The sequence below is a fragment of the Equus caballus genome, unplaced genomic scaffold (genome assembly GCF_041296265.1).
Source record: "Equus caballus isolate H_3958 breed thoroughbred unplaced genomic scaffold, TB-T2T haplotype1-0000019, whole genome shotgun sequence".
Classification (NCBI taxonomy): Eukaryota; Metazoa; Chordata; class Mammalia; order Perissodactyla; family Equidae; genus Equus; species Equus caballus.
In genome coordinates, this window is record NW_027222392.1 from 1,940,810 (window position 1) to 1,966,139 (window position 25,330).

General features: G+C 35.2%; 1 pseudogene; it reads right to left on the minus strand.

The window, feature by feature from the left end:
* Positions 1-20,373, minus strand: part of LOC138922916 (olfactory receptor 2T8-like) — a 56,581-nt pseudogene extending 36,208 nt beyond the window's left edge.
* Between the last annotated feature and the right edge of the window lie 4,957 nt (positions 20,374-25,330).

A 25,330-nucleotide genomic window follows, 5' to 3' on the forward strand; every position in this document is an offset into this window, starting at 1 on the left:
TGTTGTAATTGTAAATGGGATTGTATGCATAATTTCTCTTTCAGCTGATTCTTTGTTAGTGTTTAGAAACGCAACGGATTTTTGTACATTGATTTTTCATCCCACGACTTGACTGAATTCATTTATTGTTTCTAAAAGTTTCTTAGTGGAATCTTTAGGGTTTTGTAGATATAAAATCACGTCGTCTGAAAAGAGTGACAGTTTCCCTTCTTCTTTTCCAATGCGGATCACTTTTATTTCTTTTTCTTGCCTGATTGCTGTGGCTAGGACTTCCAATACTATGTTAAATAGGAGTGGTGACAGTGGGCATCCTTGTCTGGTTCCTGTTCATAGAGGGATATCTTTCGGTTTTTCTCCATTGACAATGATATTTGCTGTGGGTTTGTCATATCTGGCCTTTATTATGTGGAGGTATTTTCCTTCTATAGACATTTTCTTTAGAGTTTTTATAGTAAATGGATGCTGTATCTTGTCAAATGCTTTCTCTGCATCTATTGAGAGGATCATGTAATTTTTATTCTTCATTTTGTTAATGTGTTGTATCACGTTGATAGGTTTGCGCATGTTGAAACATCCCTGCATTCCTGGAATGAAACCCACTTGATCATGAATTATGATCTTTTAAATCTATTGTTGTATTCAATTTGCTAGTATTTTGTTGAGGATTTTCACATTGATGGTCCTCAGTGATAATGGCCTGTAATTTTCTTTTTTTGTGTTGTCCTTGTCTGGTTTTGGTATCAGGATAATGTTGGCTTCAAAGAATCAGTTAGGATGCCTCCCCTCCTCTTCAAATTCTTGGAAATATTTGAGAAGGATAGGTATTAAGTCTTCTTTGAATGTTTGGTAGAATTCACCAGGAAAGCCATCTGGTCCTGGACTTTTATTTGGGGGGAGGTTTTTGATTGCTGTTTTGATCTCCTTACTGGTGATCAGTCTATTCAAATTTTCTACTTCTTCTTAGTCCACTTTTGAAAGGTTGTATAATTCTAAGAATTCATCCATTTCTTCTAGATTATCCAATTTGTTGGAGTATAGCTTTTCATAGTATTCTCTTATTTTCCTTTGTATTTCTGAGATATCCATTGTAATCTCTCCTCTTTTATTCCTGATTTTATTTATTTGAGCCTTCTTTCATTTTTTCTTGGTGAGTGTAGCTAATGGTTTGTCAATTTTGTTTATCTCTTCAAAGAACTAGCTCTTGGTTTCATTAATTTTTTCCATTGGTTTTTTAGTCTCTATTTCGTATATTTCTGCTCTGAGTTTTATTATTTTCTTCCTTCTGCTGATTTTGGACTTTGTTTATTGTTCTTTCTCCAGTATCTTTAGATGCACTTTTAGATTCTCTATTTGGGATTTTTCTTGCTTGTTGGGCTAGGCCTGAATTTCTATAATCTTCCCTCTTAGAACTGCTTTTGCTCTATCTCACAGATTTCAGCATGTCGTGTTTTCATTTTAATTTGTCTCCAGGAATTTTTTGATTTCTTCTTTGATTTCTTCATTGACTCAATCATTGTTCAGTAGCATTTTGTTTCATCTCCACATTTTTGTGGCTTTTCTGGTTTTCTTTCTGTAGTTGGTTACCAGTGTCATACCTTTTTGGTCATAAAAGATGCATGGCATTATTTCGATCTTCTTAAATTTATTGAGACTTGTTTTGTGGCCTAATAAGTGATCAATCCTGGAGAATGTTCCATGGGCATTTGAAAAGAATGTGTATTCTGTCGATTTGGGATGGAATGTTCTGTGTATACCTGCTAAGTCCATCTGGTCTAATGTGTCCTTTAAGGCCAGTGTTTCCTTATTGATCTTCTGTTTGGATGATCACTGGGGTTAGTGGAGAGTAAAAGACCCCTACCATTATTGTGTTACTATCAATTTCTCCTTTTACGTTTGTTAATAATTGCTTTATCTATTTAGGTGCTCCTATGTTGGGAGCATAGATGTTTACAAGTGTTATATTTTCTTGTTGGATTGTTCCCTTTATCATTATGTAGTGCCCAGCTTTGACTCTTGTTAGAATTTTCGTTTTAAAGTCTATTTTGTCTGATACATGTATTGCTACTCCTACTTTCTTTTCTTTGCCATTTGCACAGAATATCGTTTTCCATGCTTTCACTTTCAGTTTGTGAGTGTCTTTAGGTCTGAAGTGTGTCTCTTATATGCAGCATGTACATGGGTCTTGTTATTTTTATCCAATTGGCAACCCTATTGCATCTGATTGGAGCATTTAGTCCATTGACATTTAAAGTAGCTATTGCTAAATATGTATTTTTTTTGCCATTTTGTCACTTTTCAGGATGTTTTAGTAGTTCTTCTCTGTTTCTTTCCTTTTCCCTTGCTCTCTTCCCTTGTGGTTTGATGGCTATCTTTAGTAATTTGTTTGATCTCTTTTGTCTTACTTTTTTGCTTGCTTGTTATATTTTTCTGATTTGTGATTACTATGAGGATCCTATTTAATATTTATGCATATAACAGTCTATATTGATTTGATGGAATCTTTAACTTGACCTCTTTCTAAAAGCTCTAATTTTTCACTGCTGTCCTACAACATTATCTGTTTTTTGAATCATATATAGTCTCTTGTTTAGTGTGTGTCTATCCATTACCCTCTTATGATTGAAGTAGGTGATTTTAGTACATTTTTCTTTTAACCTTCATATTATCTTCACAGGTAGTTGTTCTGCTACCTTTACTATATTTTTACCTTAAAAGTGATTTTGTTTCCTGGTTTGTTGTTGCTGTTGTTTTATTTTTTTGATAATTTTTTAAATCTCTATTTGTAGTCTTTGCTTTCCCACATAAAAAGCCCATTCAGCATTTCTTGCAGAACTGTCTTCTTGATGATAAACTCCTTTAATTTTTGCTTGTTTGGGAAGCTCTGTATCTCTCCTTCCATTCTGAATGACAACCTTGATGGGTAGAGTATTCTTGGCTATAGGATTTTTCCTTTTAATGCTTTAAATACATCGTGCCAATCTCTTCTTCCTGCCTGTAGGGTTTTGGCTGAGAAGTCTGCTGATAGACTGATGGGCTTCCTATCATATGTCACTTGTGGCCTTTCTCTTGCTTCTTTTAGGATTCTCTCTTTGTCTTTAGTTTTGGGTATTTAAATTATAATATGTCTTGGTGTGGGCCTCTTTGAGCTTATCTTTTTTGGAGCTCTCTGTACTTTCTGAACTTGGATGTCTCTTTCCTTCCTCAGGTTAGGAAAATTTTCATCTATTATTTCTACAGAAAAATTTTCTGCCCCTTTGTCTCTCTCTTCTCCTTCTGGAACACTTATAATCTGAATGTTAGCACACTTGATATTGTCCCAGAGTTCCATTAGATTGTTCTCATTCTGTCTAATTCTTTCTCTTTTATGTTCTGCTTGGGTGATTTCTTCTAGTCTTTCACTTAACTTGCTGATCCATTCTTCTGCTTCCTCTACTCTGCTATTGAGTCCCTCTAGTGAATTTCTCATTTCCAGTATTGCATTCATTTCTGATTTTTTAAAATATCTTCCAGTTCTTTGCTGATGAGCTCACTGTGTTCATCCAGTCTTCTCCCCATATCTGTGAACATCCTCCTGATATTTTATTTGAACTCTTTGTCTAGTAGGTTACTTGTTTCTGTTTCACTTAGTCCTTTTTTCTGGGGTTTTGTACTGTTCCCTTACTTGGAAAGTATTCCTTTGTGTCCTGATTATGCCTCTTTATCTGTGCTTATTTCTATGTATTACATGAGTCAGCTATGTCTCCTAATCTTGCATGAGTGGCCTTATTTATGAGGTGCCTTATGATGCCCAGCAGTGTGCTTCACTTTCCTCACCAGTCCATAAGAACAAGGAGTGACCCTTTAGTGGGCTAGTTGTGTCTTTCTGCTGTGGCAGGGTTGCTCCCACTGCAGGTACCCAGGGAGTTGAATTTTTCCTTCCCTGGCAAGCTGTTTGTAAATCTGCTTTAGGGAGCCTCAGAACTGTTGGCTACAAAGTCTATCAGCACATTCTTATTGCAGTTTTCCTCTTAATTGGGTTGGTACCCAGTGTATCTGGTTGCTAGGCTCAGGGGCTTACAGTTGTGATAGACCTCAGGCCAACAATGCTGTTGTCAGTTCTCTTAGGAGTGCAGCTGAGTGGGGCTAGCCCTTGGCATGGGGGAACTCAATTTTGTCAGGCTTTGGAAGGTGGGTCTGATCCTTTTTATGGTTATTTGTGAAGCACAGGTCTTCTGCTGCTGATAAACCTCAACCCCTCAGGACCACATACACCATCCACACAGTCCTGGTCCATGCACACTTCTCAAGCCCCGGGAGCAAACCCTGATGCTGCACTGCAGAGGCCCCCACCTCTCCACCTGTGCCCCGCACAGTTCACCTGGTCCTCACACAGGCTCTACCCCAGAGTGGCAGACACCCTTTCCTGCCTGTAAAGGATCAAGGCACCCAGTCAATGCAGGCTGAAAAGTAGATGAAAAGACTCAGGTCTTAAAGGGCCCATGCACAACTCACTCATTAGGTGGGGCTGGTCCCTAGGGCAGGTTGCCTGCTTTGGCTGCACTGGATTAAACTTGTGCTCTAGTGGGTATGGCAGACCCCTGGGCTACCAGGACAAGGGATGAACCTCAATGGCGCCCACTGGGGTCCATGTCAGCATGCCTGGACCAGCTCAGAACAATGGTCCCCACCAATGTCTCAGTCTCTGGAGAGGTCCCTCCTCTCACCAAGTTTCCCCCAGAGCCCACCAGGTAAGTCTCATTTCACCAAAGCACTGTCAGCCTTCTTGCTGGTGATTTTAGGTTGCTGCAATGAGTGTTTGTGTGCGGGCCCTTTAAGACCTGAGTCTTTTTGTCTTTCAGCTGATAGCTTTTCTGAAGGTATCCTTGCTACAGCTAATGGCCAACAAAGCCAGACAGTAAGACCCCCGTCTCTGTTGGGCTGAGTCTGAAGGATGCTTTTAGCAGTATCAGCCCCCACTCTGGTCCTCACTCCTCCAGGGAGGGCTGTGTAACTTAGGGTGGCCCTCGCCTGGCCAGCTGAGAAGCTCCACTGCTTGCAAAAGTGGCTTTTTCCCTCTCCAGAAGGAATTTCTGCCACTTCTGCCTTTGTCAGGACTGTCCCCTGTTATGGGCATTCTTTTTATCCAGTTTTCAGTTTTCAATCTGGGGTAATTTTTCCAAAAGTAGTTGTAACCTGGTTGTGTTCATGGGAGGAGATGAGTTCAACGTCTGTTCACACTGCCATCTTGATGAGATCTACTGTGTAAATTTTTTATATGAAAATAATACAAGAGCTTACTTGCTTTATTCATCTATTATAACTCAAGAAAAACCTCTATTTAGAACATGCAAGTTATATAGTAAATATATGGCAGGATTGTAGGCTTAAAAAATATCTTTCTGTTACCAATCATACTTCCATTGCCCTTTCACATATTTAAATTTGATATACGTGTACTCAGAGAGAAATATGCATTGATAAGAAGAGTTAAGAAATGTTACTGATCTTGTTTTACCCGATTTGGTCTGCAGAATATTGAAGAGACAGTTATACAGCAACCAGTTAAATATTTACTTGTATTTAAATATCTGGCATAAAAAATAGAACACTTTCTGGAAAATTACCAAAGAGGTGACTCAGGAACAATTTGAAGGGATGAACATACAATATTTATCAAATTAAATAAAACATAAACATTAAGTTCTGATTAAACAATCCATTTTTCTCAGTGAACAAGTATTAAAACCCTATAACAAATATATTTAAGAATTGTTTTTATTTTACTATTATGGGTTCAAACTCTTGAGTTATTTATTTTTTATAGGTGGAGTTTTCCATAGGTAAATCGCATCTGTTCTACATTATATGAATAAAATTATTTATTTTCCTTTTATTAGGACCTATTTGAAAACAATGTTGAATTTCTTTATTTTTGTGAGAAAGATTTGCCCTGAGCTAACATCTGTTGCCAATCCTCCTTTTTTTTTTTTTTTTTGCTTCAGGAAGATTAGCCCTGAGTTGACATCTGTGCCAATCTTCATCTACTTTGTATTTTGGATGGCTCCACAGTATGGCTGATGAGTGGAGAAGGTCTGCAGTTGGGATCTGAACCTGCAAACTCCAGGCCACTGAAGTGGAGCACACAGAACGTTAATCACTCAGCCATGGGGCTGGGCCCCAGTGTTTTATTTCTTGACATGCAAATAGTTTTTTACTCCAAGTGCAATATTATATTACAGTATTATCTATTAAGATTGTGTATTCTGAAATTGTTTTAAATATGAGGGCTGACTCTGTGCTCAATTTTTGACAGTGACTTCTTGGTGTTGTTTTATAGCTCTTGTTATTATTCAAATGGATGTTGCTCTTTTAGTCCTGCATTGCTTTATAATTGCAGTGGGAGAAAGGGAACTTTCAAATAGGTCTTATAACAATGATAAAGGAAAGGGAGCACCACGAAGCTAATGCCTAATGCAAAGATCACCACAAAACCTAAATAATTTAATTCAGGGTTAATAAAATTTATAATCAGGAATTTACACATTAATATAATGAATTATATTAGTACTCCTTAAAAGTAAAATATAGTTCTAAAATCATATGGCCCGTTCTATGTCAATGAAGTCAGCCCGAGGTAGTCAACATCACCGGGGGAGGGTGAAGGATGAGGAATCTGACCAGATACTTAAGGTCAGAGATCTGATTAAACTGACTTAGTAGGGTTCTGGCTAAAACTGATTTCACAGGAAATTACACAGATAAGCCTAGGAGAAGGTTCAAGCGCCTGAAAAAGGTTTGGTCAGGTAAAGAATCCTTGTGACAGTTTCTGTTGTTGAATCTAGAGTTCAGTTTGAATAAAGTGGCGATGAAATAGTCTGTAAATTAATAGAAACTAAAATGTCATAGCATCCAAATGCAATACACAAACCTTGATTGGATTTTGTTGCAAAAAATGATAGCCGCAAAACACACTTTTAGAAAATGTAAGAGAAATTTGAATATTTCCTGGTGATTAGATATTAATGTAGTTATTTTATTAATTTCCATAGATTCCATAATATTATTGTGATTAAATAGATTATTGTACATGGTCTTAGAAGATAGGTTTTGAGATCTTTAGAAATAAAATGTGATTATTACAAAATAATGTTAAATGTTTCAATGTGTAGAAAAGATAAATAAAATTTGGTAAATATTAAACTTAAAGCTTACAAGGAGGGTGTTTTGGTGATTATCCTACTATTTCCTCAGCACTTCTGTATAAATATTCTCATAATATACTGTTGGAGAAAAATCAAAAGAAGAAAAATGATCAGATTGAGAATAATAAGAGACATTCAATTGAAATTACTAAGAAAGTAGTTAAGTATGAGAATGAAGATGGGGAGAATCAAGGTCATATAACCTGAAAGTCATCAGTTATAGATGGTAGCTGAACTCATGGGGCTAGAGGAGATCACAAAGTGAGTGTTGATAGAGAAGAGAGTTGTGGACTGACCTAGTATGTTGCAACAAGTATATGAAGACTATTCATTAAGAAGATTGCAAAGGGAGATTCAATGATGTAGGAGAGAGTGAGGTAAGGGTAGCCTCCCCTGACACAGGAAGGGTTAATAATCACTGGAAAAAGCTTGCCAACAAACTGTGACGCGGAGGTGAGAAGGCCAGTTAGCCAATGACGGGTAAGACCCCCTGGGGGCACAGATGGAGAAACGATATCGATATCAGGAGCAAGAGGGACCGTTGCCTAAGAGGCCTTGCCTGCTCTGAGATAAAAATATAGGAGCACAGCAACATGATAATATCAAAACAGAGGCCAAGGGAGGGCTCCTTGAGAAATCACTAAGAATTCTTGGCATTCGCTAATTGCTTCATCCAGAACACCTGTGTATGTTTAACAGATGTAAGCTATGTATATATTGAAACACTGGTTATAATAAACTCAGAGTGGCCATCAGCCCTCTCCGCATCTATCCTGATGTGTACATTGGATTGCGACACCGACAGTAAGCAACACTAAGGAAAAATAAATTGTTTCAAGAAAAAAGGAACCAAAGAGTGTCAAATCTCAATGAAAGCAGTTGTAAGGGACAGATTCAGACTGATCATTTACTTAATATTTATGATATCAGTGACCTTATAAATGGTAGTTTCAGTAAAATTAATTTGAAGGTGTACTTTATCCACCTCCGTCTATAAATTGTTTGGATTGTGTATAAAAACTTATCTATCCTGTCTCCCAGTTCTGAGAAAATGTCATGCAAGAGGTGCTGCTATGGAAAAATGATGGTGGCTTGAAGCATAACTCCTTAGAAGGGGAAACATTGAGTAGGGTACTTTTGTCTGCCCCTATTCTGGTCTGCACTGATCTGGAATGTGGAAAGAAATGGCAGAAGTTGTAGTGGCCATTTGGTGACCTAAAACAAGTGTAGGATGAAAGGTATATGCTAGAGTTAGAAAAGCAGAGAAGGAGAAATTGACTACGAAATTGATAATGTGCATCAAACATTGTGTCACAGGGATGTTCACTGAATTTCTCTTAACTGAGAGATAAACAAAACTTTGTAAAGCTTAAGTGACTACTATTTCAAGTCTTTTGCACCAGGAGCTGAGTAAAGTCCCTACCACACACACACAACTTTCACATCTGGGTATACCTCTCACCCTATGAATAAGTATAAGTTACAGTTGGTACTAAGAGTTTGTCATACTTTTTCTCAAGACACTTTTCATTTTTACAACAGAAAACATTTCTACAACTGTTTGATATTTCACATATGCAAGTCATAGTTAGGGAATTTACACAGATATTTTTATCATCAGCTTTGATATAAAATAGCCACTGTACCCCTTTTATTGGACAAATAATATTTGACTGTAGTATCTCCTCTCTGAATATATATCTTTACTTGAACAAACAGTTGACTCTCATAATTTAGGACAATACCAGAAAATATTTTGTCTGTGATGATTAACCTTGGTCATTTATCAATGTTATCAAGTGTGTCAATATTCTGGGAGATTTGGAGGAAAGGGAAAAATATAAAAATGTTTATCAAATATCAGAGAAATAGAAAAAAAAGATTTCCTCATGATCAGGTTCAAATTTACAAAGTGACTCTTTGAAAGATTGATGAAGTCTCTCCTAAGAAGTAGACCTGATTATTCAATGGTTTGCCACTTAATTTTGGTATAGTCATAGCACCAAAGCAAGCAATAAAAGCAAGGTATATATCAATAAATACATTTTATAACAGTTTCCTTAAAATTTGATAACCACGAGCTATAGAGCAATGCTAAGGAAAAACAAGGTCTATCCAGTTTGTGGCTAGCTCTGGTTCCATCTAATACAATTCTAAAATTACTCTTTTGCTACCAAAGATTTACTGGCTCAGAGATGCCAGGACTGAATTATGTCTCCAATTTTATTGTTTTTTCTCTTATGATTCAACATGGCTGCTGTAGTCAAAGTTGTCATCCCTTTATTTTGCATAAGAACAAAGAAAAGGTAAGGAGGGACAAAAGATAAATACCAGCTATGTTGTGACTTTTTAAAACTGCTCAAGAGACTAAACTGATCTTTATTTACTTGAAAAAAAGAATAAGGATTTTTTTTCAAGTTTTGTACATTTCTATTCTACATACATAGAGATTCTTTTAGATAATTAAATGTGGAGAATGGATATGGAATTGAAAAATAGTAGTCTTTGCCCCAATATGCTTGAAAACATAAAAAATGATATATATATATCTTAAATAGCAAATATCTAAAGTTTCTGTTAATAAAATGATGATGAAACTTGCATTTTCCTCAAAGTCTTGTGCTGTGGTTAGAAATGAGAATATTAATTTTTGCTATACATGGAATGTTTCATCCAAAAGCAATGGAGCACGCGTTTTTCTCAAGCACACACAGAACATTCTCAAGGGTAGATCATATGTTAGACAACAAAGCAAGTTTTAATAAATGTAAGAGGATTGCAATCACATCAAGCATCTTTTTTTACTACAATTGTATGTAATCAGAAATCAATTACACAAAGAAAACTGAAAAAAATACAAATGTATAGATTAAAGAACACACTACTCAACAAATGAGTCAAATTAAAAACTCAAAAAAGAAATCAAAAAATACCTTGAGACGAATGAAAATGGAAACATACCAAAACATATGAGATGCAGCAAAAGCAGTTCTAAGAGGGAAATTCACAAGAATAAACACCTGCCTTAAGAAACAAGAAAAGCCTCAAACTAATAAGCTAATTTTATACGTCAAGTAACTAGAAAAAAAGGACAAATGAAACACAAAGTTAGTAGAAGGAAGAAAATAAAGTTTATTGCAGAAATTAATGAAACAGAGATTAAAATGACAAGAGTGAGAACTAATGAAACTAAAAGATGTTTCTATGAAAACATAAAGAAAATTGACAAATCTTTACTTAGATGTATCCAAAAAGAGATGACTCAAACAAATAAAATCACGAATGAAAGAAGAGGTGTGACAAATGATACCACAGAAATACAAAGGATCATAAGAAATTACTATGAACAATTATATGTCAACAAATTGGACAATCTAGGAAAAAATGGATAAATTCCTAGAAACATACAACCTACCAAGATTGAATCATGAAGAAATAGAAAATATGAACAGATCAGTTACTAGTAAGGAGATTGAATCAGTAATCAAAATCCTTGCAAAAAAGAAATGTCCAGAACAAGATGGCTTCATTGGTGAGTTCCAGCAAACATTGAAAGAAGAATACCGATACTTTTCAAACTCCTCCAAAAAATAGAAGAGGCGTAAACTGTTGCAAACTCATTTTACATAGCCAGCATTATTCTGATAGAAAAATGACATAAAGATGCCACAAGAAAAGACAAATACAGGCCATTATCTCTGATACACATAGTTGCAAAAGTCCTCAACAAAATGCTAGGAAACCAAATTCAACAATAGCTTAAAAGGATAATACACAAAAATCAAGCGGGATTTATTCAAAAAAATTGAAACATGTTTCAACATCTGCCAATCAGTCAATGTGATATACCATATTGAAAAAATAAGGGATACAAATAATATGGTTTTCTCAATAGATGAAGAAAAAGCATTTGAGAAAATTCAACATCCAATTGTGATAAAAACTCTAAACAAAGTGAGTATAGAGGAAACTTATCTTAGCATAATAAAAGCCTTATGTGACAAGCTCACAGTTAACATCATACTCACCCATGGGAAACAAAAGGCTTTTCCTGAAAGATGAAGAACAAGGCAAGGATGCCTACTTTCACCACCTTTATTCAATGTAGTGGTGGAAGTCCAAGCCAGAGCAATTAGGCAATAAAAAAGAAATAAAATTATCCAAAATACAAAAGAAGCAAAACTGTCACAATTAGTAGATGATGTAACATAAAACTGTCACAATTAGTAGATGATGTAACATATATATATGTTATATATATATGTATGTGTATATATATATATATGTATATACCCTGACTTCATAAAAAACTAATAAATTAATTCAATAAAGTTGCATGATACAAAATAAATATGCATAAAACCTTTTGTGTTTCTACACACTAATAATGAAGTATCTAAAAAGAAATTAAGAAAAATTGTCAGAATTATTATTATTAAAATGATCATACTACCCAAGCCAATTTACAGATTCAATTTATTCCTTTTCAAAATTCCAGTATTTCTTTGTGAAAATGAAACGTTATGTATCAAAATTGTAATGATGTTTACATAAATCTACATGTAGGAAAATTTCATAAAAGTCTATACTTACACTCACACACATGTATATAAAAACTGACCATATTTGAATGAGGTCCTCACCTGTGTCAATAGTATTCTACCAAAATCATTTTACTGTTTTGTTTTAAAGATTATCACTTAGCTAACATCTCTTGCCAATCTTTCATTTTTTTCTCCTTTTGTTCATTTCCCCAATGCCCTCCCATACACAGTTGTATATTCTAGTTGTAGGTCCTTCTATATCTGCTATGTGTGACAACACCTCAGCATGGTTTGATGAGAAGTGCTAAATCTGTGCCCAGGACCCAAACTGGTGAAACGCTGGACTCCTGAAGCAGAGCGTGTGAACTTAACCACTTAGTCATGAGGCTGACCCCTTTCCTGGTTTTGATAATGCACTGTCTAATCATTGGGAAAAGCTGAGTGAAGGATACACAGGAAATCTTTGTACTATTTTTGCAACTGTATGTGATTCAAACAAAAATATTTCAACACAAAATTGTAATAAGAGAAGCAAAAAATTCAGAAACTGTTAAGCTGTTATTTTTCCCTAAACTTATGTAAAGATCTACTGTAATCTTAATTTAAAAATCTCAGCAATTTTGAATGTGAAAATACAAGCAGATTCTAAAATTTCTCCCGGAGGCCATCAACAAAATTGTTGAATAAGTGGTTCCTGAATTCATTCCCCATCACCAAAAGACCATCTGCCAACTATCCACAGAAAAATATCTTTGTGAATGTCCCAGACCCTGGGGGTGAGGTTAAAGAAAATCCTTGAACCATAGAGACAGAGAATGACCACACGAAATTGGTCGGAAGAGGACTTTCACTTGTACTAATTTTCTCCTCCTCCCAGGCCAGCACAGCACCTGAGAGTTACCCTAGGCCTACAGTTTCTCCACTGGGAAGGCGAGAGCCACAAGTGGACATCCAGCTTTTACAGAGTTCTGGAACACTTTTTAGAAAGCCCACTTGTGTCTTCCTTCATGGAGATCACCGGAGAATCAGCAGGGTTGGACCACAAGCAATTTGATAGAGAGTAGATGGCTTACCGCAACAAGCATACAGATATTAACAGACTACATTTCTGCAGGTAGTGGCCAGGATCTCAGTCAGTTCTGCTTGTGTTGGGTCCCCAGCTTGCAGTCATGCCTAATCACAGAGTCCAACCAGAAGTAGCACCTTGCTTTAAAACACAGGCTACTACTCCAACTGACCAGAGGTGATTGAGAGTCTAGCTTGTGGCCCCATCTGACTTTGGAGCACAGTCTACAGACCTATCTCAACAGGAAGCACAGTCAGTAGCCCTGCTTGAACATGGAGCCTAGCCAGCAGTCCCTCCCCTGATCTCAGAGTACAGGCAGAGGCTTTGCCAAATGAGGGTCCTCAGCAGCACATACCACAAACCTGAACATGCTACCAGAAACACTATCTATGACTCCAAAATGAGCTTAATGATAAAATCTTCTGCCAAACTAAATCTGTAAAGTATGGAAGAGAACACTTACTCAAATATGTAGGTACCAATTCAAGAATAGAAGGATCAGAAAGAATCTGGTAAACATGACACTCACAAAGGAAACCATTATATCTCCAATAAGTGATCCTAAAGAAACTGAGATCTATGAATTGTCTGATGAAGAATCAGATTAATCCTTTAATGGAGTTCAGTGATATACAAGAGCTCACAGATAGACAACTAAACAAAATTAGAAAAACAATGCATTAATAAAATGAGAACTTCAACAAAGAAATGTAAACCATCAAAAAATAAATTCTAAAGCTGAAGAATACAATGACTGAGCTGGAAAATTCAATAAAGAGCTTCAATAACATACTTGAACAAGAAGGAAAAAGAAAATAGTGAACTCAGAAGAAGTCATTTAAAATTGCACAATCATGGAAGCAAAGAGAGAAAAAGGAATGAAACAGAGAAAAGAAAGCCTATAGAACTTATATGAACTTTTCCAGCAAAACAATATACACATTATGGGAATTTCAGAAGGAGAAGAGGGAGAGAGAAAGGGATATGAAATCTATTGAAAGCAATAATGAATGTAAAATTTCCAAACTTGGGGAGAGAAATGGACATTCAGGTTCATGAAGATTACAGGTCATCAAATACGTTTAATCAAATATGGGCTATACCAAGATATTTTATAATTAAATTATCAACACTCAAAGGCAGAGTATTTTGAAAGCAGCAACAAAGAATGACTTCAAAGTCAATGGAGTCTTATGGATCCTCCATAACACTATCAGAATTTTCTTAGCAGAAATCTTGTAGCTCAGGAAAAACTGTGATGATATACTCAAAATGTTGAAAGAAAAAATGTCAACAAAGGATAATACCTGTCAAAGCTATCCTTCAGAAATGAAGGACATGTAAAGACACTTCCAAAAGAACTAAAGCTGAGGGAGTTCGTCATCAACTGACCTGCCTTAGAAGAAATGATCAAGAGAGTTCTTCAAAATAAAATTAAAAGCCTCTAATCAACAGAAAACCAAATGAATGTGTAAAAATCACCAGTAAAGTTAATTATATAGTCAAATTCACATTCTGTAATATTGTAATGGTGGTTTATAAATCCTTTTCAACTCTGATTTAACAGTTAAAAAGCAAATGTACTCAAAATAACTAAAACTGCAATAAATTCTTAGTTAATGCACAATATTAAAAAATATAATTATGACATTAATAATCTGAAATTTGAAAGCGGGATAAGAAAAAATATGATGTTGCTATATACTATCAGTGTTGAGTTGTTATTAGCTTAAAATAGGATGTTATTAGATATTTTATGTAAGCTTATAGCAAACACAAGCAAAAATCTTTAGTAGAAGCACAAAAGATTAAGGTTAAGTAATCAAAGAATTATACTACAAAATTTTATCAAATCTTGAAGGAAGACAGCAAGAGAGAAACAAAAGAAATCCAAAATAGTCAGAAAACAACTAACAAAATGGCAATAGTAAGTCCTTACCTATCAATAGTTACTTTAATCATAAATAAATTAAATTCTCCAATTAAAAAAAAAAGAATTCAGGGCCAACTTGGTGCCATAGCTGTTAAGTTCATGCACTCCACTTCAGCAGCCTGGGGTTTGCTGGTTCAGATCCCAGGGGCAGACCTACGTACCACTTGTCAAACCATGCTATGTCAGGCATCCCATATACAAAGTAGAGGAAGATGGACACAGATGTTAGCTCATGGCGAATCTTCCTCAGCAAAAAGAGGAGGATTGTTGGCAGAGGTTAGCTCAGGTCTAATCTTCCTCAAAAATAAATAGATAAATAAAATGCCTGAATGTATAAATAAAACAAAATTAAATGATATGCTGTGTACAAGAGACTCACTTTAGCTTTAAGGGTGCACAAAGATTGAAAGGGTATGGATGCAAATAGGTATTCCAAGTGAATGGTAAGCAAAGTAGAAGAAGTGTAGCTATATATATTTCAGACCAATTAGATGTTAAGCTAAAGATTACCAAAAAGATAAATAAGGTCATTATACAACAATAAGGAGGTGAATTCATCAAGAAGATATAACAATTATAAATATTTATTCCTCCAATTTGAGAATTTAAATACATAAATATATAAACATACAAAGCAAACACTAACAAAACAAACAAAACAAAATGGAGAAATAATCAGCAATATAATAATATTACAAGATTTTAATATCCCACCCTCATCAATGGATAGACCATCCTGATAGAAAATCAATAAGGAAATAAAAGATTTGAACAACACTTCAGACAATTGATCTAAAAGGCTTATACAGAACATTTCATCCAATTGCAGCAGAACATACATTTTTCACAAGTGCACTCAAAACATTCTCCAGAATAAATCAAACAATAGACCAAAAAACATATCTCATCAAAATCAAGAAGACAGAAATTATATTAAGCATCTTTTCCAACCACAATAGTATGAAGTTACAAATCAATAAAAGCGGGAAAGTAAGAAATTTACAAATATATGGAAAGTAAACAACTCATTCTTAGACATCTAAAAAATCAAAGAAGGAATGAAAATCATAAAAAATATCTTGGAAAAAATGCAAACACAGCTTAACAAAATTTATGGATTGCAGCAAAAGCAATACCAAGAGGCAAGTTTAAAGCTATAAACAAAAACATAAGAAAAGATATCAAACAACATAACATTACAACTCGAGGAACTAGAAAAAGAAGAACAATCTTAGCCCAAAGTTAGCCAAAGGAAGGAAATATCAAAAACTAGAGCAGAAATTTATGAAATAGAAAATAGGGAAACAATTGAAAATATGAATAAAAGTAGGAGTTTTTTAAAATTATTAGAAGTGACAAAACTTTAGCTGAATTAACAACACCAGAAAAAAACCTATAGGACCTAAATAAAAATAATTAGAAGAGAGAACATTACAAATGATGCCAGTGAAACACAAAGATCGTAAGAAACTAATATAAACAATTATATGCCAACAAATTGGATAACATAGAAGAAACGGATAAATTCCTAGAAATGTACACCTACAAGACAGAATGATAAAGACATAGATCTAAACAGACCGATAATGAGTAAGGAGCTAGAAGCTGTGATCAAACATCACAAAAAAGAAAAGGCCAATCCGATTGTATATCTGGTGAGTTCTACCTAACAATTAAAGAAGAATTAACACCAATCCTTCTTAAAATTTTCCAAAAATTTCAAGGACAGAACACTCCCAAATTTATTTTACTAAGCATGCACTACTCTGACACCAAAGCCAGATAAAGACACTAAAATATTTAAAGATACAATCCAATAACTTTGATAAATATAGATGCAAAAGTTCTCAGCAAAATACCAGCAAGCTGAATTTAGTAGCACCCTTAAAGGATTGTACATTACTATCATGTGGCACTTGTCTCTGGGATACACAAATGGTTCAACGTATGCAAATCAATAAATGTCATACACTGCATTTGTAAAATAAAAGGTAAAAATTTTATTCTCCTCTCAGTAGATACAGAAAAATTATTTGAAAAGTACTAACCTTCTTTTATAATAAAAGTTCTCAACTAATAGTGTAAAGAAATAATACACCTAAATATAATAAAGGTCATACATATAAAGTCCATGATTAACATCATATCCAATAGTGAAAGTTTGAGATCTTTTCATCTAAAATCTTGAACCACTAAAAGATGCACATCTTCATCTCTCCAATTCAACATAGTACTGGAAGTCTTAGTGAGATCAATTAGTTAAGAAAAAGAAAGAAATACAACGAAATCAGAAAGTTAAAGTAAACTTTTTTTCTGTTTGGAGATAGCATAATTTTCTTTGGGAAAATCCTAAAGACTCAACCAAAAAATTCTTACAGTAAATTAAATTAGTAAAGCTATTGGATGCAAAATCAATCAACACAAGAAAATCAATTTTATTTCTAGACATTAACACTAAAATATATGAAAAAGATATAAAAAACCAATCCTATTTATAATACCATCAAGAATATATTTATGAATAAATTTAAGCAAGGAGGGGGAAAGTCTATATACTATAAAGTATATGAACAATTTTGAAAGAAGACGCAAAAAAAAGAAAGACATCCCATATTCATTGTTCAGTGAGTTAACATTGTTAAAACATCAGTACCATCCAAAGACATCTATATATTCAATGCAGACTCTATAAAAATTCCAATAGCATTTTTCACAGAAATAGAAAAAATATCCCCAAATTTGTATGGGATCACAAAAGTTGCTGAATATTCAAAGCAGTCGAGAAAAAATAACAACTGGAAGCATCAGAAATCACTTTCTGATTTCAAACTGTATTACAAAGCTATGCTAATCAAAACTAGATGGTTCTGTCATAAAAATAAATGTATACAACAATGGAACAGAGTTGAGAGCCCAGATATAGACCCAGGCATGTATGGTTTACTAATATTTGACAAGCGAGCCAAGAATGCCTAATGAGAAAAGGATTTTCTCTTCAATAAACAGCATTTGAAATCCTGGATATTCACACAAAATTAAAAAAAATTTGACATCTATCCTACACCACTCACAAAAATTAGCTGGAAATGGATGAAAGACTTTAATGTAACACCTGAAACCACAAAATCCTCAGAAAACAGGGTCTTAGAAGGCATTGACATTGGTTTTGACACTGATATTTTTGGACATGAAACAAAAAGCACAAGCAAAAAGAGCAAAAATCAACAAGTAGGATGACATCAAACTAAAAACCTTCTTCACAATAAAATAATCAACAAAATGAAAAGGCAATATACTAAAAAAAATTTCTAAATATCTGATGAGAGGTTAATATCCAAAATGCATATGAAACTCCTATAATTTAATAGCAAAAATACAAATAACCTGATTGAAAAAATGGACAAGGACCTGGATAGATATTTTCCAAAAAAGACATACAAAGGACAAAAAAAATGCATGAGAAGATGTTTAGTGTTACTAATCACCATGGAAATTCGTATCAAAACCACAATGGTTGTACCACCTCACATCTGTTAGAATGACAATCATCAAAAAGACAAGAGATTACAAGTGTTGCTGAGGGTGTGAAGAAAAGAGAGCCTTGTGCACTGTTTTTGGTAATGTAGATTAGTAAAGCCGCTATGGAAAACTCTATGGTGATTTCTCAAATAATTAAAAATAGAACTACCATATGATCTAAGAACTCAACTTATGGGTATATGTCCGAATAAAATGAAATCAGAATCTCAAAGAGATATCTGCACATCCATTGCAGGATTATTCAAAATAGCAAACACCAGGAAACAACTTAAGTTTCATATATATATATCATATATATGATATATATATGATATATATGATATATGATATATATATCATACAGTTGTCAATAGGATACAAAATAACGTACAAAAATGGCTCAGTGTGGAGCATAGCAAATAGTAACTGCTCAAGAATTAGTATCTCTCAGTATGGTAGTCTCAGGTAATTATTGACAACTTCCTATTATACTGATCAATGAATTTAACTTTCCCTTCATGCATTACTGAAGGAGAGAGAATTACAATATGTTTAAATGTTAATGACTTCAGGAAATTAAACTCATTTAGCATTGTATAATCTTCAATAGTGAGACTAAGTTTGCTGACATTTTAAATTTGCACCTTTCCCAGCACCTTTTCAAGGCTCCCTTGACCTCACTGTTCCTCAGACTGTAGATGAAGGGGTTAAGCACAGGGGTGAAGATAGTGTAGAATGCTGACACGACCTTACCGTGGTTAGCTGACCTGTAGGATTTGGGTCTCATGTAGGTGAAAATGGCAGCTCCATAGAAGAGTCCCACCACAGCCAAATGTGAGGAGCATATGGCAAAAGCCTTCTTGTGGGCTTCTCTAGAACACATCTAGAGAACAGCTACGAGGATGAGACTATAGGAGGTCAGGATGAGAGATAAGGGGACCAGGCGCATTAACACACATCAGATGTACATGATATACTCAAAGACAGATGTGTCAGCACAAGCCAAACACACCAGCATGGGGGCCTCACCGAAGAAATGATCGCTGTCACGTGCACTGCAAAATGGGAAGCTCAGGGTAGCAGCAGCCTGCGTGAGCCCATCAGCTGCCCCCAGGAGCCAAGACCCCAAAATCATTCTCACTCATAATTCCTGGCTAATGAAGACAGGGTATTGCAGTGGATGGCAAACAGCCACATGGAGGTCATAAGACATTGTTGCTAAAAGGAAACTCTCACCACCATCCAGTATGATTGAAACAAAGATCTGCAAACCACAGCCAGCAAGGGAGATGGACTTCTTGTCAGTCAAGTAGTCAGCAGCCATTTTGGGCACAATGGTGGCAACCAGCATCACATCTGATGTGGATTAAGGCTGTCCCAGCTAGAGAAGCCCAAGGTGACCTGGCCTACATGCCAAACTATAGGACCGGGTGGATTTTTTTATGGTATGAATTAGGGCTGCCCCAGGGAGAGAAGCCTGGTTCATCCTCACCTACATGCCTATCTCTATGGCCAGATTCGTATCTAAAAGATATATGACCACACAATAACCATACCCTATCTGCACTGAAATCATTTAATGACTTTTTACATCATCTTTTCTTTTTCCAGTAAAAATAAGTCACATACTCATGCCTTATAAATTTATCCCTAACCCTCAACTCATGGCAGCATCAGCAGCTCCTCCTGCCCATGGGCCCTGTCACCATGCATCAGCTCTGACTGCCCATGGGTCCTGTCCCCAGGCAGCAGCTCTGACTGCCCATGGGTCCTCTCCCCATGCAGCAGCAGAAGCTCTGACTGCCCATGTGTCCTGTCCCCATGCTATTCCACACTATTCTCTAAATAAAAAGAGCACTACTGCCAGATCTTGAGAGTCCAAGAAATCTTTCCTTCAACTCCTCGGCTCACTGACCCTGCATCAACATCCATGAGGGAGATTTGGCTCAGTAGGAAGTACATGGGTGTGTGGAGCTGCAGGTCCCAGTAAATCAGGAGAAGCATGAGGGAATTGCCCATAAAAGAAGCAATGGCCATTGTCAGCACCACCATGAAGAGAAAGAGGTGGGGTCTTGTGTGTTTAAAGAGTCCTAGAAGAATGAAGTCTGATGTTGCGTTTCTGTTCTCCATGATTTCTTCTGGTTTGATTCTTTCAATGGAAAAATAGAGAAGGAAGAGACTTTCATCATCTAACAATGTTAGTCTAACTTCATAACTTCTGGTCGTGTGCTGGATATGGAATCCAGGGTTCTGATTCAAAGACCTACCCTCCAGTTAATATGGCTCTTCTTGACCTATCATCCCACTTTTCTTTAACTCAACTTTTAATATTTTAAATAAGGTTAGTCTATATATTTCACATAATGACATATTGGTTGATTGAGATAATAGACCAAAATGGATTGGAAGTAAAAAGATTGTCAAGGGCTATAAAATTATAAATAGTTACTTTGGCCAATTTTATATTGTTTAATAATTATTATTGTGCTTTCATTATGTGTACTGAAACAAAATTTAAGTTGAGAAAATAAACACATTTAAAAGTTTGTCATTTATATTTGTTTGAGTCGTAGATGATTTTTTTGCAAATTTTGGAAATTTTAACACACTCAAATTAGTTACATTTTTAATAAACAAGAAAATAAAGTTGTTTCACTATGGGCTGCAAGGACCACAGAAGGGAACAGATGAGTATCAGTAAAACAAAATTTCCCCACTGAAGGAGGATAATGTCCCCAATAAAATGAAAATATTCTTACTACCTCTCATTAAATAACTATTTTTATTTGCCTGATTTTTAAAATGTAGGTATTGTAGTTCACTCTCTTTTCTGAAATCTTCGGTGAATTCCTACCACACTTGGAATAAAATGCAGATTTCTTTCCCCAGCTTATTAGGACTTGGAGTCATGCCATACATATCAATTCACCGCACGATATACTGCCATGGAGACTTGCAAGGATAAGATGAGTATGGAAGGAAAGCATGAGAGGATCTTTGATGTCAATAAATGCTTGGAGGGAATAGCAATAGCTATGATGATGAGTAAGGTGATTAAAAAGAAAAGGAAACAATTTTAAAACAATCTTATTACCATGGAACATAATGATTAGTCACAGGTAAAGTATAAATATATCTTAAAAGAAAAAATTTTTAAAAATACCTAAATTAGATATTTGGCTTATCTTCTGAGGATAGCTGTTTAATATTTAACAAAACAGATCTATTTTCTTAGGAGACACAAGCAAAATGACTGAGCCCACAAAAATGGGCATGGCTTTATTAGGAAGCGTTTCTAGGTTGAGAGCTGTTATACACTGAACATAAGTAAGATTTTTTCAGTGTTTGCCATTTTTAAAACTGCATACTAAGAGCAAAACTTGTAAATTCGTAAAGAGCAGAAGAGCACATACACACAAGAAGCCAATTCTCTTTTATTAGCAGAAAAATGCACAAATTTGCCACTTTTTTATGGATGGATTTGCAGACTTCTTTATTTATGATATGGACAGCCCAAAAATATTTCATGCAATGCTTTAGAGACATAATAATCTCTGAGTCTGTTGTCTGGTAATTGAATACTGCAGAGACAGAGATAGCGATGATGCTTTATAACCTGAAGGGTTTGATTTTGTGAATACTTTAATTCTATAAAAATCAGATAGCAGACAGAGCCCAGCTCTTGCACAGCCATCTCACACACAGGCGGTCTCTTTAAGGGACCTGTGGAAAGTCAGTGCTAATGGCTCATTAAATTGCTACCTTCACCATCTGAGCATTCACATTTGAATGGACATAACAACAAACAGTAACAGCAGCATCTTTGAGATGACTTGTTTAACCACTGATACTAGACAAATAAACAGTCTACCTAATCGAGGTCTTGCTGAGCCTTGGTGATTTTCACTACTGTCTATCTAGTATATGCAGCCCCTTGTTTCATATACTGCTTAAAATATCTTTCTCCTCTTATTGCCACAGACCCTGGTTCCTCGCCTGCAGCTGTCTCTACCTCCATTATAACTTTTAACTGCCCTCAGACTAATCTTGTTGATGTTAGGGTATATGGATAAAGATCTCCGGACTTGGGATACAGAAGTCCTGGGTTAAGAATTATTTCTTTCATTTTCTATACATGTCATGAGGAGACAGTTACTTAACCTTGTTTTGTTTATATGTTTTAAGTTACAAAACTTCTTAACAGATAAATTGGATATTTTGTGGAGGAATGAATTTTGAAATAATTTTCCTTAATTTTGCACATTGAAACAAAATTGTTAATTTCAATTTAATTTGTCAGTCTATGTCATTGGTTGCTATTTTTTTCCCCACGTAAGCAATAGCTAGAAAGTCATAGCACAAAATGTCAGTTTGATCATTTGACTGAATGATCTGGAAATGTGAAGGTGAAATAGATGAGATATACACACATGCACACTCACACACATACACACACATGAATGTGTGTCTGAATAAATAACAAAGAAATTGGAACCATGACTCTTCAAAATGAAAATGTAGTAAAAAAGCGCCTCTATAATATCCTGCTCTGTTGTGAAAAAATTGTGATGTATGATATTTTAGTAAATTAGGCTTTTCAACATATAGTAGGTAATTTAATGGAAAGATCAATTTAAATGTATTACTTAATTTTGTGTATATAGAACTTATGCTGCTTCATCTTTTTCACTAAATATCAAACAAGGCATTTTTAATAAAGAATGTATTGGCATTATGGATATATAAATGCATTTACTTGCTAAGTGAAACATTTCACTTTTAATTAAAAGTCCATTAACTCAGCAAATTATGAGAATATGGACAGATGCTTATACGAATTTCTTCTTTAGTCCAATTGTGGACCAAATTAATGTTAGGCTATTAAATAATGGGACTGAAATTGAATGAAACATTTTTTTAAAATATACATATATATTTTCCTGAGGTGAGACAGCTATTCCCACTCCAGGAATAGGTTATGGATAGTTTTCCGGATATACATGTACACATCCTTCAGAGAAAGAAAAGGAAACTTTTCTTCACTTTTTTTTTTTGGAGGAAGATTTGCCCTGAGCTAACTACTGCCCATCCTCCTCTTTTTTTGCTGAGGAAGACTTGCCCAGAACTAACATCCGTGCCCATCTTCCTCTACTTTATATGTGGGACGCCTACCACAGCATGGCTTTTTGCCAAGCCGTGCCACATCCACACCCGGGATACAAACCAGTGAACCATGGGCCGCTGAGAAGCAGCCCCTGCACCACCAGGCCAGCCCCTTCTTCATTATTTTTAAAGTAACAAAATATCTTGCCCTGAGATTTTTTCTGATTTAGTCTAGGCCCTTTGTTTAGAAAATATCTGAGGAATTCTGTCTATTAATGCCCACATCACTCCCTTTCTGAAGCTGCTAGAGACATTGATTAGTCTCCTTCTCCATATTTGCACTGACTTATAAGATCTAGTAGAGATCATTGTTATGAACTCTTGGATTTTCCTTCGACAATCTCCTTTTCTATTCCTTCTGCCACTGTGCCCTCAACAAAGAAAGTGCCTCTAGGTCCAGAAGATATTGATAAAAGATGGTTAATTTCTTGAAACAGCCACACTGTTCATTGAAAAACTCCACTAATATGAACTCAGTAACTTGAATAAATTGAGTGCTTATTCAAGAACATTTATTATCCTGCTGGTTCTGGGTGGACCAGTCCACAATTTATATCTTCAGAATAAATGTAGACAAGAGGGATACTTTTATTTTGTATCATTTGTGGATGAAATTTTACAAAGGTTACTCTGCAACTCAAAATTCATATGTAGAATACCAAACACTTAATAAATAAGAATAATTTGAAATTAATTCATAATATAATGGAAAAATAATTCTCAAATTAGACTTACCTCTATATTAGACAGTCATAATCCATGAGACATAGATATGGTACTGGACCTTTTTAATAGCTTGACTACGAATGTTTGCTTACATCAGTGTTGAGGGTACTGCTTTCTCCTCCTGGCCTCATGCCATACTTATTTGGAAGTCCTACATGACCAATTAAAGTTTCATACACCTAAACAATACCTCCCCTGGGGCAATGACACCTTCAAAGTTAAGTCACTTTTGTCAGGGGAATACCGATTTAACGGTTTCTAAAGAGTAAGTGATGCAATGAACTAATTAAACACCCAGGTTTTGCTAAAGGGAAAATAACCCTGAATGGGAAGGTGAAGAGATGTGGAACTATAAGGATAACAGCAAATGCAAGGACTTTTCAAAGGAAAAAACAGGAGTTCCACTCCTTGTATTGAACACATGTGCCTTAATTGCCTGAAATATAGATTATTCCTTTTTCTGTTTGATGATGATAATAATAGATTTTATTTATTAAGCATTTCTACATGCCAGCAAATATGCTCAGCATTTTGCATATATTTTGTCTTTAAAAGAGCACTTTGATCTATGAACTTCTGCATTCTACTAGAATGCAGACAATGTTAACATTTTTAAGCAACATACCTATATTTAAGTGTCCTGAGATAGCAGAGTAGAGGAATTTATATTTAAATCACCTCAGATTTGTGGTTCTTAAACTTTAGGGAACATTTGAATCACTCAAAGGGAGGGTCAGTTACACATTGAGAACTATGACCTTGAATAAGCCACTTAAAGTTGAGTTTTGACTCTATCCTTAGTCTTCTATGCTTTGATAGCCTCTAAACTCATTGATTTCCAATTTTGTGTTTTTTAAAATCCTTTTTCTATTCCTTATGCATTTCATGATCTTGGATTAGCACTATGAGTGAGTTTCATGTTCCTCTTCTGTAAAATATGCATAGTAACATTGCTTAGTCTGTAGGATTATGAGAAGGATTAGATAAAATATTTGTAAATTACTTGGAAGAGCATCTGGCCCTTTGTAAATCATGTATCAATATTCATTGTTACCATCATCGATTGTTTCCAATGGGAAAAAATGTATCTTGAAAGCAGGGCTTATGTTGATTCTGGCCCAAGTGTTATGAAATATTATCTAAAAAAGAAAATAAGCAAAGGCAGAGCAGTCTGTCCTGTCAATGTTATACGTGGTCA